At 40.6% G+C, this 18,535-nt stretch overlaps 1 protein-coding gene across 1 annotated transcript in view; it reads right to left on the bottom strand.

Moving 5' to 3' along the window:
* SVIL (supervillin) overlaps positions 1-18,535 on the bottom strand; it is a 238,304-nt gene that overhangs the window by 178,997 nt on the left and 40,772 nt on the right. Inside the window, exon 3 of the mRNA XM_087823810.1 lies at positions 1,477-1,571. The gene's annotated coding sequence lies outside the window, so the exon portion shown is untranslated. The remainder of the gene's footprint in view (positions 1-1,476; positions 1,572-18,535) is intronic.

The following is an 18,535-nucleotide window of genomic DNA, read 5'->3' as shown; positions in this document are numbered from 1 at the left end:
CTTCTTGCCAATCTAGAAATCTTTTATTCCATATTCTTTTCTAACTGCCCAGTATAGAACTCCCCAGTACCATGCTGTATAGCAGTGATGACAATGGACACCTGTCTTGTTATTGATTTTCACGAAAAAGCTTTCAGTCCTCACAATAAAGTATGATGCTAGCTGTGGGTTTTTCTCAGATACCCTTTCTCAGGTTAAAGAAATTCTCTTCATTCCTATTTTGTTGTTGTCGTTTAGTTTTGTTTTTATTTTTTGATTTTTTTTGATTTATCATGAAGAGATATTGGATTTTGTCAAATGCTTTCTCTGCATAAAACATAAACCTTTGCACTTGCTTTTCTCTGTGTATGCTCTCTATATACTATCTCCATAGCTCAGTATTTCTCATATTTACAGGTATCTACTTCTGGATAGTCCTAGACCATCATATTTAAAAGTTCCACTCCACCACTATCTCTTCCCCAGTCAGTCTATCATATAACCTTCAGAGCACTCAGCCATTATTATTATAAGCACAAATTTTGATAACACTTATAAAAGGTTTAGTAATTGCCAATACGTAGTCATCATTTAAATCCTCACAACAACCTTATTAGGTAGGTGGTATTATTACCAATTTACAGGTGTGGAAATTAGTTTTGTTCAAGGTCATCCAGTATATAAGTGGCAGACTCGGGATTAAAACCTAGGCTCCCTAGCTCCCCAGACCATTCTCTTAAATATCATGCCTATCAATAACTGTTCTTATTTCTTACCTTACTATCTATATACAAACATTGCCAATCTCATTTATTGTTGTAATTTAGAATCCAACACCATAAATGGCTCGTGTTCAATAATTTGTTTAATGAACAAATGGAACACTGGTCTCAAGATGACCCATACGAAAAGAATTCCACAAGATTCTGGTAAACACTGGCGACTACACACACTCATGGATGTTCACAAGTCTCATTCATTTTTGAGATCCTTCAATAAGGAAGACTGTTTAACTTTAACCCCATGTTTTCCAAACTCATTTGAGCACAGATCTATCTTCTTACCCCTGTCCCCACTGAACTAATAATCTAGGGAACACACTTTCAGAAATACTGCCCCAGAGGCAGTTCAGATAGGACAGTTCCTGGGAGGAAGCTTCTGCTCTCATTTGTTTAATGAACAAATGAAACACTGGTCTCAATATGACCCCCCCCCAAAAAAAAAAGAGTGTGCCACAAGACTCTGGGAAATACTGGTGACCACACACACCCACGGAGTCCATGTAGAGTCCATGAAAATTCTCCCCTAGACACCGCTCAGTTCAAAAAGAAAACCCAACCACAGAGGTAGCTTTAATTTTCTCAGAGCTCTGGTTTGCTGAATATGATTCAAACACATTCCCCTTTCATGGTGTCCTTTTAACTAGCCTCAGAATGCAGGCAAAAGCCAACGGTATGTTAACCACAAAACTGTTGTATTTCTTCCCTAAATACCTACCGTAAAGCCGATATTTAAATCATGTCTTCAGCAGTAGAACAACTTCAAAATCTTCCTATCTCAGCTCTGAGTCTTCAAGGTCATCTACTCTCTCTCTGAAAAAGGAGAAAGAAAAATGTCTACTCTGAAATCTAAAAATAAAAAAAAAGCAAATAATATAAGACAACCATATGTATGAGCAAAGCAGGATACACTGCTGTGATTAATTTTCTGCTTTTAAAGAGCTCTCTCCCTTTCAATTATTTATTTACATCAGCAGCTACAAATTATAGGCAGTGGTTAGAGCATCTTTTTAAACCTCATAAAAAATAAATTTAAAAAAATACATTTTCTCCATTAAAATGGAGAAATCATTTCTATGTAATGATTCTCTAAAGCTCTAATAGTTCTATGGTGACTAAAATTTTATATATTTGGTCTTAAGGAAAGAATTATCTTGAGTAAATACGAGTACTTTCTAAAACACAGATTCACATCAGATCCAAACAAGGGGCTTTGGGAAGAGAAGCCTGTAACAAAGGGAGACCTGAGAAACCAAGGAGGATAGGTTGGAACTAGTCATGTATAGCCACAAGGAACTGACAGAGGCCCAATTCCTTGGAAAAAGAAAGTGGATAAAAAAGTTAGGAAACTAGAGTAACCGGCCTAGGGTGTCCAGAATGGCTAGGCTAGAACTTGGTCATGCCATTAATTCCAGGGCAACAAAATCTGCAACACTGATTTTCCTAAAAGGCTGGGGTATAAAGGAAAGCCTCACTCATACTGGAAGTGCAATGGAGTAGGACTAAGAAAAACATATATTTCCCCCTGAAGTTTTCCTAAGTGCGTGTAATCTGTAGGCAATGTGACTCACATGGTAACAGACTCATTCCTTACACCCAGAATGGCTGACTGCCAGTGTGGGATTCTGATGACATGGCCTGAGACAGGGGTGCTAATGAACACAAGCAAGGCTCCAGCCCTGAGATCCTGACTACAGAGGAAAGGTCCTAGGTTTATTAGTTGGTTAGCTGGTTAGTAGTTAGGGTTGACTTTGGAAGATATTTTATTTTAAGCTACTGGGGAGCTTCCTCCTATCTCTTCCCAATGTCTATTCAGAACTTGCTTGATTGCCTTTTGAAAAAGTCATTTTAGGAAAAAAAATCATCTTAGGAAAGGGTTTGCTCAAGCACAGAGGGCCCTGAACTGGGCAGCAGCCAGTGACACACTAGCACTGTAAAGGACCAGAAGTGGGATCAGTTCTCAGTTTTTAGAACCATATGGGAGGTACGGTGTCAGAGCCTATCTTACCTTGTATTGCAAGAATGGGGTTCATTTCCAGAAGCCCAGGTTAAGGCAGTTTGTAAGGAAATCAGCCTGTGGTGTTGAGGGGACAGAGGAGAGCTAACCCATGTGAAGTTCCCACAAAGCAAAAAAAACCATTATTGTCACCACTGCTTGGTGAAACTCAGACAGCCATGAACTCATGACTGGAAACCACATAGGTGGTTGCAGTAAACACAAACTATTGGGTTTAAGTAGGTCATTTTCGGTGCCAAAAATAAAATTATTTTCCCTCTACCCCCATAAACCTGTTTATTACTAAAAAGCTTTGCAGCCTTGTAAACTGGGCTATACCAATTTAAACCTCTATTTCCTCTAGGACTTCTCCTCAGGATACTAAATTGGGGAAGAATTTGCCTGCCTTGGAAAAGGAAACCCTCTTTCTGTTCTGGCCACACAAAAAAAGAAAAAATGAAAGCATCCAAAAGGAGAAAATGCCAAGAGAACCAAAAGAAGCCAAGCGGCAAGGGTAGGGAGGAATTCACACCACACCCTCTCCTGAGATAGCTCCATGCTCTGCGTAGGCTCACACATCTGTCTCTTGTTGGCCTTGGCCCCATCCCTCAATCCCACTCTAGAGCAGGGGTTCTCTAACTTGAGTGTTAGAGATTGCCTTGGGGCTCTATAGCTGTCAGTCTGAAAGAAGAAAATCTATAGTAGAGATCAAAAGCCCAAGGACCTAGAAGTTTGAAAGGCCTTTACCTGAAACTTTGGGTCTAGGAATCTGGTTTGCCCAAAGACAAGGAAAACCTCAATCTCTAGATAATAAAACTTCAGAATAAAGTCACTTGCAGAAAACGAAACAATAAGTCAGCTTTAATACACTTAAGATACCTTGGGGAAAAAGAAAAGAGCAAGACCACAATCAGGAAAGGATACAAATGACAGGTTGAAGTTTAATTAACTAATTAAACCTTTAAAAAAGTAGAAAAAACTCCAAGGAAAACAGGGCACTGGGAAAAGAAAAATCAAAATGGCTCATGCAGAAGAAGAGGAGCTCCCTTCAAGGTCAGACCCTTAAGACCTTGTCTTTTCTCTCCAGATCTTTCTCCACCTTTCTTCTAGGCAAAAATAAACTTATGCTTGACTTTCAGGCAATGACTTAGCCCTATGCAAAAACACTGAGTCAAACCAGACCAATGACATCTGGAGGGAAGACATGCCAGGGAAAGGCATACTTTTACCTGTTTCAAAAGACTCGGGTTTGACAGGAGGTGCCCGTGAAGTTGCCCACAATGAAGGGACATTTCCAGTGTTTTATTCACATACTACTTAACTACTACAGTGACAGGTGGCTCTAGGCCCAGAGCATTGACAGGGTCTTGTCCCCATACTATCAGGTGTCCAAAGGTCCTCCATTGCAGACCCTAGGCACAAGGCCTTCACGAGACCTAACTACTACTCTGGCTGCCTTCACTCATCTTTCCCTAGATGCCTAGAACAAGGAAGAAAGTTCTCCAAGATATTTTTCCCACAGCCATGAGCACTACCTCCCTAAGCAATGGGCATTGCCTCCCTACCCTCCTGTGAATCTCAAGACACATTTCAGGATTCAGCTCAGATACCTCCTTTTTCCATGTGGCCTTCTCTGACTGCCTAACTTCTTCCTCAAGGACTTTTCTCTCTTCTGAATCCATGACAAACATCTGATTATAAATGACCATATAGTTAATTCTCAACCATCCAGGGTTGGAATAGCCATAGCAATGAATGAATGAATGAATGAATGAATGAATGAATGAATGAATGAATGAATAAATAAGTGATTATTATTTTAACATTCATAAAAAAACAATATAATACCTTAAAGTCAACAAAACCATGTACCTATTAGAAGTTATTTATTGACTGGAAATACACCATAGCCTACAGATGTCACCATGGGTCTGTAACAGTGTGGGCACAACCCCATTCCATCGTCCCTCAGACATGTACTTACTATATTGGTGCCCAAGGTGTCACTGTGCTAGCATTAAATCTAGGGCCACACAACTTGATGAGAAAACTATTAGTAAATGACTAGACTGTCATGTGCAGGAGTCAAGGTTAGAGGCAAATGAGAAATGACAACGGTGGGAAGAGCTGTAGGAGAGAGGGCAGCAGGGAAACTGAGTGGGAGGGATTCCCATCAAAGGTCACTGGGCCCACTGTGTAGCACCTTTAGAAAGAGGAAAAGCCAGCTCTCAATGACATGCTAAACTGCCTAGGCTTGATTTTAATATCGAGGGAGAGAGGGTTGCAGAAAGCTTGAAATAAAACAAACAATAGAACATTTTAAGAGTATTACCACTAGTCCATTTTACTTGTTAAGAAATTTATAGGAGTCGCCTGGCTGGGCGTAGCTCAGCAGTTGAGCATTGACCTAGGATCCAGGAAGCCGCGGTTCAATTCCTGGTCACGGCACATGCCCAGGTTGCGGGCTTGATCCCCAGTCAGGGGAGTGTAGGAGGCAACTGATCAATGACAACTCTCTCTTCATTGATGTTTCAGCTTTCTCTCCCTCTCCCATCCTCTTTGAAATCAATAAAGATATATAAAAAAAAAAAAAAAAAGAAATTTATGGGAGAGATTTTGTGACCCTGAACTATTATTATTATAATACTTTTAAACATTAGGATAATATCCACAAAACAGTGAATTTTTTCCTAAATACTGGATTTTTTACTAAATAAATGTTGATAGTTTTCACTAAATAAGAGTGTATTAACATGACTTTCAATGTACAATTTGACTGTTACAAGTTTTTGCACTCTACTTGTCTTAAGAGTTATCTGTATTTCATATGTATTTTTTTTCTCTGAAAAGATACTGGGTTTTTATAAGCAGGACTTATCTTGTACTGTATGTTTTTATTATTTCATAGGCATGCGTAGGGTGCTCAAAAAATAGATGCTTACAGGGGCACCGGTGGACACAGGGGCAACTCCTTGCACCCTCCTCTTCCACATGAGGGTTTCTGGCAATCAACATACCACCAGCTGCAGGAAGATGCTCACTATGAAAATAGCAACTGACGTGGGGGCACATGGAGAAGGAGCTAAAATAGGCACCATGATCCTCCCTGGTGAGATCCAGAAACACCACCACTCCTCTGTCCTTGGGGTATCTTCCTACGGGACACGTTTCTCACCTTTTGAGCTTTAGGCTGCTCTTGGAGAGCTTCCACATACTGCATTAGCACAGGTTCTTAAAAGGCAATGTCAGGTTCTTGTACATTTTCAAATATGGTCCTGCAGTGTGCCTCAGGGAGCACCACGACTCTCTCCAATTGTCCTTAAACTTCAACAAGTCTGAAATCCACCACATGAACATATTTTTACAGGCAGTTCAAGACGCACTGCAAATGTATAGCGGCCACAACAAGAGAACTAAGACTCTTCACGCATGGGGCACTCCTTGTTTCCTCCGCCAGTGGCAGGTAGGGGTTCCCAGTGGATGGTCAAGGGCTCGAAGCAACCATGATGTTCTGAACCCTCTCCAGTCTCCTAGGCACAGTGAATCCATGCAGTTCAGCACTTGGTGAAGACAAATATTTTCTATTGCTCTATACTGGCTGCACATGTAAGTTTTCCCAAAAATAAGATTATGCTAGGCCTTGCTCTTTTTATAGGGATAACACTAAATTTTAAAAAACCACCTATTGATATGCAAGTTGCATTTGATAAGAACAGTGTGCACTAGGGCTGGAGTTCCCTGTCCAGCATACTCTGCCTATCAACCCTAACAGGTAAGGAGGTGATAGGTCCTACCTGCCTCTGGGCCTCTCTCAACTGCTTTCTCTCATCTCTAAGTAAAGTCTGGGTGCATGTTACAGAGGTGGATCTCAAGAGCTTCAAGTATAAGGAGCTCCTCTGTAATGTTATAACTTTCTTGTTACCACCTCCCCTCCATTCCAGTAGTTGCAGGTTTAGTAGGACAAAGGGAAAGGCTACTATAAATTCAGTAGTGCATCTCACAACTACATTTTATAAGTCACAGCTGTTAGAAGCATTTAAAGTAACAGTGCATTTGTGAGACCCAAGTCAGTCCGCAGACAATGCTCAGAACATAAATTCGTTCACTCCCTGCGAGAACTCTGAAGTGCATGAATGAAGCAGCACTGTGTGAAAGCCGGTGCACACATGGGGCAGGCCCACTCCAGTGCCTGAGGGGCACAGGTGGACCTGCTTGCTGGCTGTGTGCATGCTCACGGAGCCCAGGACCACATGCTCTAGCACTGAGGCGGTACGCCCAAACAGGGGAAACCTGACTGCACTTCCACATATCACAGGTCCCAAATGGGAAAGCCAGGCTAGGCCTATTCCCTGGAGAGATGTCCACTGTAAAGAAATGTCAGAAAAAAAAATTGCTAAGCTGCCCTGGCTGGGTGGCTTGGTTGCTTGGAGTGTCGTCCCATACACTAAGGGCTACGGGATCAATTCCCAAACAGGGCACATACATAGGTGTGATCATGGTCAGGGCGTGTTCTTGCACATGAATGTTTGTGTTCTCTCTCACCTCCCTCCCTTACTCTCTCACTAAATCAATAAACATCCTCAGGTGAGGATAAAAAAAAAGTTGATAAGCTATGCTAAAAGATAACCATTTCTGTATGGAGATAGCAACAACAAAAACAACTAGGAAGAGAGGGACATGATCAAAAATCTTGTGCCCAAACTTCTAACCCTGACACAGTGACCAAACTGTGGCGAATTCACCCCCTCAAATGGAGGAGGCAGGGAATGGGGGAGGAGGATAGTGTACCTCAGAAATCACAACTTCCTCCTGAGCCTCCAAGAGTAAGAGAAATAAGCCAGCTAGACCCAAGAACTGATGCCACTTAAAAATGTGACTCGAGTCAACATATGTGAGTATAAATACATGCATCTGAGGACAATCAGAAGCTGGACATTATTCTAGATAATGTCATAAAATTCTGGTTCTCAGTGTTAACTGAATTTTAGTCAGTCATTGAACAAGCAGCTAGTACCTGCAAGCTGTGAAAGTGAGACAAATGCATGAAAAACACATTTTATTGGGGATAAAGTTTAGTTAATAACAATAGCAGCAGCAACTAGTACTCATATCGTTTAATATTTGCCAGGCACTGTTCTAAGCACAATATACATATTAACCACTTCACCACCACTACTAGCTACTCTTATTATACCCATTCTACAGATGAAGAAACTAAGGCATAGAGAGGTTGCCCAAGGTCACCCAGGTGGGTAGTAGCAGCATTGGGCTCTCTTAACCACTATGCTATGTGCATCACTGATTTAAAAATAATGTAAAAACTTTAAGTGAGAGAAAAACCTGTTCACAAGATTCTACATACTTCATAGTATCTCCAAGATAAATCTATATACCTTTTGATAACCACAGATCTTTTTCTGACTTCTCTGCCTAGGATCAAATGAATCTTCACCACTGTGAAAGTCCAAGTATGTTGCCTATCCCATAGCTGATGAGAAACACTTGACATCTCTCCCTGGATTTGGGGTAGGGTTCTACCTTATGCAGATGCCCTGGAGACAGCTACATTTGCACCAAAGTCCCACTCAGGGCTGCCATTACCTTTGGCCTGAGTTTAATTTAGTTCACTACAACCAAGTCAAACAGATGCGAACTTAGAGTTTAAATACTTTTAAATAAAAGTAATTTAAAGGTCCAAGTATAAGAGATTGGAACATAAAATTGAAGGGAGAAGGGGGAGGGAGAAATCCCAAGGTTTCACTTCAAGGAGGAAAAGCACTGTGGACATTAGTACTTGAGGGTTAAAAAGCAACTCAGGGAACTCTCATACCTTACTGGTGGGGATGGAAAATAGTACAGCCAAGTTGGAAATTAGTTTGGCCATTTTTTCAATAAAGTTACACATATACTTACCATATGCTCACCAAACCCACTCCTACATATTTATCCAAGAAAAAATGAAAACGTATGTTCTCATAAAAATGTGTTATGAGAGTTTTATCCATAATCATCATAAACTAAAAATAACCCAAATATCCATCAACTGTTGGATGGATAAGCAAACTCTATATCCACACAACAACATACTACTCAGCAATAAAAAGGAACAAACTACTGGAAACATGCAACATGGGTGAATCTCAAGTGCATTAATCTAAGTGAGATTCAAAAAGCTACATACTGTTTGATTTCATTTATATGACATTTTGGAAAAGGCAAAACTATAAGGATAGAAAACAGATCAGTGGCTGCCGCCAGAGGCTGAGTGGAGGAACTGCTTACAAAGGGGTACAAGGAATGCTTAAAGGTGATGGAAATTTATATTTTGATTATGGTGGCTACACGATTGTATGCACTTATCAAAACTCACAGCTGTACACTTTCAAAAAGAATGAACTTTACTATATGAAAATTATATATCAATACATCTGCCTTTTTAAAACTAGCTCAGAGCAATTATGCTGGCAAAATCATCTCATGGAATGGGGCTATTTTATCTTCTACAAGGTTCTACAAACCATTTATCCAACTTCCTCTATTAGCTCCTATCTCCAATTTCTTCTCATACAGTATTTATAGGAAGATATTTGATTGCTCATTTGTAGGAGAAAAGGCTCCTTTAGTCATATACATTTTCTTAAAGTAACTTCTGAGTGTTTAGATAATTATGTGAACTCTCCTATATTAAAAATAGTCGAGTACGTGGCTCTTTTTCTTGGTGCTAAAAAGGTGCCCGCTAATCACCAAGGAAAGAAGGCAAGTAAGATTCCAATGGCTGACTGTCCACACGGATCACTACTATAAATCCATTAAATTGCCAAGAAGTTCAGATACGGCCACCTTTACACTGAACTACATCAAAGGGAAACACAGGTTACTGCTGAAACCTTTAGGGAACTAAATCTAAGGTAAACCTTAACTGTTGAATGGCAAACCTTTAGTAGGATAAGAAAATTAAAAAAACAACATATGTACTAACGAACAACACAACAGCACTATGATTTGGTCTCCATATGCAGACCACAATCAATGTGAATGGTTCTGGTTCTTTCCTTCACTCAGAACCAAGCAGGTACATCTTGATTGCTTATGTGTGCTAGGCACAAGAGATTCAATGATAAATCCGTGTCCCCATCACTATGGAGCTCACATTTTCTTGGGAGTGACAAATTATAAGTAAGTTAATGAACAAATAAACTGATCAATCAATAATAGACTGAATGTCGGCTAATAGATGGGAAGGAAAAGCAGGGTAAGAGAATGGGGGGCTTCTATTTTAGATAAAGTGGTTAGGTGTCTCTGAGGAGGTAACACCTGAGCACAGACCTGGGAGAACTGGGGAAGCATGCTGGTGAATACCTGGAGGGCGAGTGTTCAGGAGGAGGAAAGAAGAACCAGTGCAAATGTTCAAGTCTTAAGGTGGAAGTGTGACTGCTCTGCCCAAAGAACTAGCAAGGGAGGGAGGGAGGGAAGGGAAGAGTGCCTAGAAATGCTGGTGAGAGATAGTTGAGCACAGGTCATATTGGCCCTGTGCCAAAGAAGGACGCTGAGTTCTATTTGAGGTCAACAGAAGTCACTGTTGGGTGTGGGCAAGGGAGTGACACGATCTTGATTTAGTTTTAAAGAGTCACTGTAGTTATTCCTAGGAAAATAGGCCTTGGGGGTAGGTATATATGGAAGTGGACAAGAAGAAGCAGTGAACTTGATAGAAGGCCACCACAGCCATCAAAGCAGAACCAGTAAGCCCTATATTGGGTGGTGACAGTGGAGGAGATGAGAAGCGGTCAGACGTACCACTGACTGAGATGAAAGTTGCTGAGATGGAGCCAGTTAGTTCCATATTTAACAGCTGCTGTCTGAGTTACTGGAAAGTGTATATAATATTGCTATCAGAGAGTCATAGAGGTGAATTAAGATAAACAAAAGGTTAATTGGACCCAAAGAACAGTATATCTTAAGACTTTCTTTACAATGGAAATAGCTGACTCAGGACCAGCTTAGATAACTAATTTTATCTTGCAATAGCAACCCCACTGATTAGGTTATTTACTACATGCAGCTAAGAAAAGGATTTCTGTAAGAAACTATACACTCCATTAGCGAACTTTCCAGGAAACAAAGATTTCCAGCGAAGCTAATAAAAGCTTCAAAGCTTCCTATAATATATCAACAATGCTTTGAAGATCCCCTTTATTTAACCCTTACTGAAAGAAAAGAGTGTCAGCCAGATTGTAGAATATGAATATTCTTTTCTAAATTTACAATATAAAAAAGCTTTGCACGATGGGAAGTCAAATTAAAAGACTCTTTAATTGGTTTACATGTTAAAGCCTTTTATATAAACACTGTTTGCTGGACATAATCCACATCAAGGCATTTATCTGCTTTACAGATTATTTTCTTCAGCTGCCCTAAGATGTACATGTTGAGGAAGCTCTTTCTGAGCTTTATGAACTGCTTCTAACCTAGAAAGAGGCCAGAAAAACAACACACAAAGTTGATGCCTGCAAGTCGGAGTGAAGTACAGCAGCAGGAGAGCCAGCAAAGCTCAGCTGCCTCATTATGAGACATGCATATTCCAAATCACATCTGTTTAAAATTCAAGACAAGATTCATCAAAACACAAGAAAAAGTTCAAATAGTTTTGATTGAAATAACTGTAGCCTGCTAACATGTATGATGTCTTCCAGGGAGATATCAACTCCCTTTATTTTCCATCTTTTCTTCCAGTTCCCCCCAATTCAACCTTAAGAGCAACAGCACAGAGCCTGATAGGGAAGCTGATCAAAATACTTTGGGATGCCTAGCACAGGGACCTCCAGAGACAACAGCCAGGCATCACTTTCAATCAATCCAGTTCAAACCATTCAAACTTGAAACAATCTCATAACTTAGTTTGCTCTTGATTTTTCAAAACTTTTACTCAAAAAAAATTAGCTCTCCAAAGTAGCCATACTCATCCAGCTCCCTCATTAGCTGAGAGAATAAAATCTTTTAGTCACATAGGGCCAGAACAGGTGACTTACATGGCTTCCCAATGTTCCCTTTCAGTAACATTTCTGAAATCCTTTAATGGTTTTTCAGGTGTTTTCCTACCACTCTCTAGTTCTTAGGATATACTATTAGAAAGATCTGTTCTCAAAAAAACTCACGGTTTTGCTTGAAAGCAGCAATTTTCAACAGGTGTGCCATGAGAATTTTTTTAAACATGCAATATCTACTTAGTCAGGGGCTCTTAACCTCTTTTCCCTTAGATTGTCAAATAAAAAACTGGCAACAGCCAACACAACAATTGCTGTCCAGTGTGAATGAATCAAAATTATACCTATTTTTTGTCAGATCAAAATTCTCTAACCAAACCTCTCATCTTTGTCAGATCAGCAAAAAATACATTTTTGGGTGTGCTGCAGAATTTTAGTAATTAGTTTATGTGTGCCATGAGATGAAAAAGCTTGAACATCACTGTACTAAAGGATTCCATACTCAGATTTCAGAATTTAGTGACTTTTCCCACAGTATCAGCTATTTCAGACAGTTTTCTGGCTTGTTGCTTTAAAATGTCAAGATGTGTTTTGCTTTTTAATCTGGATTTAGGACTTCCTTTCACACAGCCCCTCAGCATTACACTAACCAGATGTTTCTGCCTTTTTCCAGAAGACAGAGCATCAAGGCTTCACACCCTAGGCTTCTCCCAGGTCATCAGTTCAGATCTTTATTTTTTCCCAATGGCTCCAGACAAATCTCTTTTTTTTTTTTTTAAATCTTAAAGCACAGACATACCCACACAATGTCAAATCCTCTGCCAAGCCTGCATTAGTATAGTTTCTCTTTGGACTCATCTATAATGACCTAAAGATGCATTCTATCTAGATTCTCAGAGGTCTGTTAAATATTAATCACAACAATGTGAAATGTTAGAAAATTAGGTCAATCTGAACCTCCACTATGAATCTTGTCTACTGTTATTTCTTGGTGAGAGGCTATAGCTCATTCTGAAGCTGACATTGACCAGTTGACAAGCAAATAGAAACTAAAAGCTCCCTCTCCAGAAATATTCCAAAACAAAATGGTAGCTATAATTGCCATTCTAGAACAGGAGTCGGCAAACTGCAGCCCACAGGCCAGATCCAGCCCACTGTCTACTTTTATCAATAAAGTTTTATTGGAACACAGCCATGCTCATTTGTTTCCATTTTATCTATGGCTATTTTCACACTAAAACAGCAGAGTCGAATAGTTGTGACAGAGAACATATGGCCCACAAAGCCTAATTTATTTATTCTCATTCTTTCCAGAAAAAGTTTGCCCACCTCTACTTTAAAACCCATGACTTCAAAGACAATATAAATCCCACTCTATGTGGTTCTACAAAGTTACTTAATTAGAATATTATTTTCCTCAGGGTAAAAATTAAATGACAGAGTTACCCATACAAGTGCCCAGCACAGTGCCTAAGATTCAATGAGCAATTAATGTTCATCCCATTCTTTCACTTGCCAAGCTGTTTCCAGTCCTTCAGTACCTGGTTTAAGTTTCTCCCTCTCTGCTGTATCCTCCCTGCAGAATTGGAAGTTTTCTCCTCTTGGCACCACAATTTATTTTAACACTGGCTATTCCATATTCTCATTACCTACCCACTCGTCTTTCATCCCATCTAGAATGTGGATTCCTCTGGGAAGGGCCTTATCTTATTTCCTTTTGTTTCCTCAGTGCCTGGCACACACTAAGATCCCAGCAAAGATTTTTTCAGAGAATGAGTGAGTGAAGAAATAGTAAATCAATACTAGCAATATGCTTAATTCTAAAAGATGCCATGCAAAGATCACTAATAATATTGTTAATATTAGTAAATACCAGGCTTCTCAAACCGAGTTTCACAAATAATGAACAATTTTTGGTCACTGATTTAAGGTTACAATTTGCTACATATTACAGAAGTTTTATTGAACAGATAAAGGGAAAGTTAACACTCCAACCATCCAGCCATGTGTAGATAAAAAAAAGTTCCTAGAACCTAAGAGAGCAATAATGACTCTTGTTTAAACTCAACAACTTAAAAAAGTTCTCTAACCAAACCTCTCATCTTTGAATGACAATGTAAAGTGTGATATTCTTTGTCTATGACGAGAGCCTGGATTTAAGATTTCTAATAAGAGTGATACACTATAAAAAAAAAAAACACCTTTGAAAAGACAGTTGTTTTGGTTTTTCATGTATTTAGTAAAAAGAGATTCATTTAAATATGAGTCAGGCACTGAACTAGGCAGTGAGGATATAATAGTGAAGAAATCCTGCCCTCACTCTTGTAAAATAAATGAGCTTAGAGAAATCTCAGAATTAATTTTGATAAGATTCTTCTTTGAGTTATTTACATTCCATAAATTTTCCATTATATTATATATCATAAATAACTAAGAGGGTCTCATGTTTCCAAAATACTGACATATTTCTGAATTGCATTACAGCTTATTGTTGCTACAATTGCTACACACTTGGGGGCTTAAAACAACACAAATTTATTTTTAACCTTTTAATTAAATTTATTGGGCTGACACTGGCTAATAGGATCCTATAGGTTTCAAGTGTACATTTCTATGGTACATGATCTGTATATTGCACTGTGTGTCCACTACCCAAAATCAAATCATCTTCCATCACCATATATTTGGCCCCCTTTACCCTTTACTATCCCCTCTACCACCTTCTCTCTGGTAACCACCATACTGTTGTCTGTCTATGAGTTTCAGTTTTATATCCCACATATGAGAGAAATCATATGGTTCTTTGCTTTTTCTAAAAAAGAACACAAATTTATTATCTTAGAATTCTAGGGGTTGGAAGTCTGAAATGGGTTTCAGTGGGCTAAACACCAAGATATGGACAGAGCTCGTTTCTTCTAAAGGCTCTAGAGGAGAATCCATTTCCTTTCCTTTTCCAGCTTCCAGAGTTCACCTGCATTCCTTGGCTCATAGCCCTCCTTCACCTTCAAAGCAACAAAGGTTTGGAGACTTTATTACATGGTCTCACTTGACACAGACCCTTCTGTCTCACTCCTTCAACCTCAGAGGACACTTGTGATTACATTGTACCTACCTGGATTACTTGGATTATCCAGGATAATTATCCCATCTCAAGGTCAGCTGACTAGCAATTCCTATTCACCATGTAACCTAACATATTCACAGCTTCTGAGGATTAGGATGTGAGCCATGGTTCTTTCCACCACACATATCTCTGTAGCAATCATGTCAATGAGCCCAGTCACAGGTATGACCCCCACATGAAACCTGAGACAACATGAAGAACCAGCCCTCCCACTTGCACTTCAAAGCAGCACACACCTGTGTTCTTCTATGAGCTCTACCAGAGGAAGGAGCCATTTCCTAGTTATCAAACCATGTCCTATCCATGGCCTCAACTTTTCTTAGAATATAAGTGATGATTTTTCTCTTGCCCTCCTCCAAATTAAGGGGAAACCATGCCCTCTCCTCCATTTTTCTCTTCTAACGAAGGATAAACCTCTGTAGCTTGTTTTGCACAAAGATTTGCTAATGATAGTCAAGATTTACTCACCTATGTCCTATTGCTGGGTTAGCTAAGCATGCATGTGTTCATTCATTCTTCTGTTTTTAAAGTTAAAAGAATAAGTGTGTGTGTGTGTGTGTGTGTGTGTGTGTGTGTGTACATGCATGTGATATAAACTACTGGAGAGCTAAGAATATTTAAGTTGCTAAACACAGATACCTAGTGAATACTAGGCTAACCAAAGACTAAGCAGTCTTTGACCATGAAAATAAGGCAAGACGTGCTCTGAGACTATACACAGCCTTGTAGAGATTTCCTCTTTTCAAAGGTAAGTGGAAAGAGCCTCTAGAAGCAGCTGGCTGCAGCAGGGAAAGGGAGGTCATTTTGGGCCCTGAGATGTCACCTTAGGGGGCAAGAAGAGTTGGCTCCAGGAACACAGAGTTGGACTCTGGCTTGAAGGAATTAGAAGACAGCTCTTCTCTTTCTGACAACAGCCTTTGGTCATACATGGTGCTCCATTTCAGCTGGCATGTGCCTAAGACTTAGCGCCTATTTGGCTGCAGGGGACAGATCTTCCAGCTCTCTTTTCCTGCTGGCACAAAGCTGTAACCCTGGGTACTGGAAGCATCTGTTGAGAACCAGCCCTAGTCGCTTGTACAAGAGTTCTTCCAAGGTCATCAGACCCATCTGTCCACTAGATAGAGTCACTTACCTTAGGAACATTTCAAAGCAAAGGTTTATAAAATATCTTGATCAACTGGGTGTTTAACAACTGCTATTTAACTGTGATCATTTTCAAAATTTCAAATTAAAAAAAATTAAACTTAAGAAGACAGTCTCCATGTGGCTCTCCTGGACACCCAATGTCCTTTTCCATGAATCCTCCCTCTTCTTTTTCCTCCGTCAACTCAACTGCCACCCCTGACCTTGGAACACAGATGCCAAAAAGATGTGTTCAGTTTCCGCCCCAAGTAATGCTTCTATGTATGAGAAGTGAAAGCTGATGGAAGAGTTCCATTTCTCTTGCTTCTTTGTTGGCTATGCACTGAAATATCCCCAAACCAAAGGGAAAAAATCTACCAGGAGAACCAGGCCTTGCTCAGCCCTATATGCTGTTAGTGTCACTAAAAGTGACACCTGAACACAGTTTTATTGGCTACTTACTCTCAACCTCCCAAATTCCATGAAGAAAAAGGGAACATAACTGCCCTTTCTATGGAGCACTGTTATTTGCACTCTCAGGTAAATAGAAGCTCATTCATGTCTGATGCTCCCTTCTGCATTCATCACCCCGTTATGCTCTACACTCATCCCAGAGAACTCCAAAACAGGCAAGCAAAAAGGCCATACAGCAGAGACCTCCTGCTGTATGAAAAAGGCCTGGGTGAAAAAGGCCTGAGACAAACATCACTAGAAAGTCATTCGTCTGAGACAGATCCCAGCAGTGAAGCCAGAGCAGACCTCATCTGGAAAACAACAGGTCTAGAATCTTGCTGGAGCCCTGCATCTGTGTGTCAGAGGCAAGATAAGAGATTGTTCCCTGGTGGAGTTACATCCAACACATAGCAAACTAAGCTTGAGTGTGGAGAGCAAGCTCCTGTCCAAACAGAAATGACTAAACACAGAAGCCGCCTCAGAGTTTGGTGACCATTAAAACACCAATCCCTCCTCGTCCTCTGCTCCTCCTATGGTTCCCCTCACACTTTAGTTGCAGAGGAGTTGAGTTGATTGAAGCTAAATTCATAAGCATCTTCTTCTTATTATTTTTTTAATCCTCAGCCAAGGATATTTTTCCATTGATGTTTTAGAGAGAATCGAAGGGAAGGGGGAGAGGGGGAGAGAGAGAAGGGGCAAGAGAGACAGAGAGAGAGAAAGAGAGAGAGAGAAATATCCATGTGAGAGAGACACACTGATTGGTTGCTGCATGTACACAGGCCTGGGCCAGGTATCGAACATGCAACCCAGGTATGTGCCCTTGACTGGGAATCAAACCCGTGAAGCTCTGACCATTCAGCCATGCTGGCCAGGGCACAACCATCTTCTTGCTGTAGTTTTCTTACAGTAGCCAATTTATATAATTAAAAATACCACCCTGGCTAGTGTGGCTCAGTTGATTGGGCATGGCCCAATGCACTGAAAGGTTGCTGGTTTGATTCCTGGTCAGGGCACATGCCTGGGTTGTGAGCTAGATCCCAGGGAGGGGACATCAAGGAGGGGGCTGACCAATGCTTCACCCTCACATTGATGTTCCTCTCTCTCTCCCTCTTTTTTCTCTCTCTCTCTAAAAATCAATTAAAAAATTAAAAATACCTAGTTTGGTAGGCAATGGAGGAATTATCTTGCTCCACTAACTTTTATTCAATTCTCAACTGTGGTGGTAAATGCATGTGGCGGAGCCTCGTGAGAATAAAAGCAGTGAATAAAGCCACTGAAGCTATTTTTTCAAGAAAGAATGGTGACTTCAATGTACAAACTCTGTTGCTTTTTGCATCAGATGGGACTTCATTAAATACTGTTAGAGAAACAACAACCTAAATAAAAAAGCACTGCATATAGGGTAGCAGGTTTAAGCACTAATGATCTGAAAGACAGATATTTTCTAAATACCTATGTGTTAGGTGCAGTGATAGAGGCCAAGGATCCAGTCCTGCCTTTACGGCAGTCCATTAGCTGGAGCTCAACATCTAAAACATACAGTCTGGGACATGCTCTAATATGAGTTTTGTCCAGTGGGGCCAGAAGCCGCCCCCCCCCCCCCAACAGGTGCAGCTGACCCAGATGGCCTCTTTGAGGAGGCACCTGAATGACATTGTTAGAGATCAGTCAGGTTCAACCTGTTGAAAAAAAAGGGAAAGGCACTCCAGATGGCAGAAACAGCATATACAGGGCCATAAAGCTGAGACTGAGCCTGGGATTTTCAGAAAGCTGATAGTAATTACACATGCCTAGAACGTGGTACAACAGAATGGGGGATGGAAGCCGGCATCAGAAGGGCCCTTCATGCCAGGCTGAGACGTCAGCTCTGAGGCTACAGACAAAGATTTAGGCCATAACAAGTACACCATGCATTTAAGAAGGGTTACAGAGGGCAGTGCCAGATCAAGAAGGGCAAGGCAAGAGGGAGGGAAAAGGTGGTCACAGGTGAGGTGCCGACTTGGCCAGCATGCTGGGCATCACCTGCTGGGCTCGCCCCACTAGATGTCACAGTGAGGAGAACGTGAGGATCATGAGGAAAGCACAGGGCACTGCAGGGTTG

Source organism: Miniopterus natalensis, chromosome 1 (genome assembly GCF_054644295.1).
Source record: "Miniopterus natalensis isolate mMinNat1 chromosome 1, mMinNat1.hap1, whole genome shotgun sequence".
Taxonomy (NCBI): Eukaryota; Metazoa; Chordata; class Mammalia; order Chiroptera; family Miniopteridae; genus Miniopterus; species Miniopterus natalensis.
This window is presented reverse-complemented; position numbering and strand designations above follow the sequence as displayed.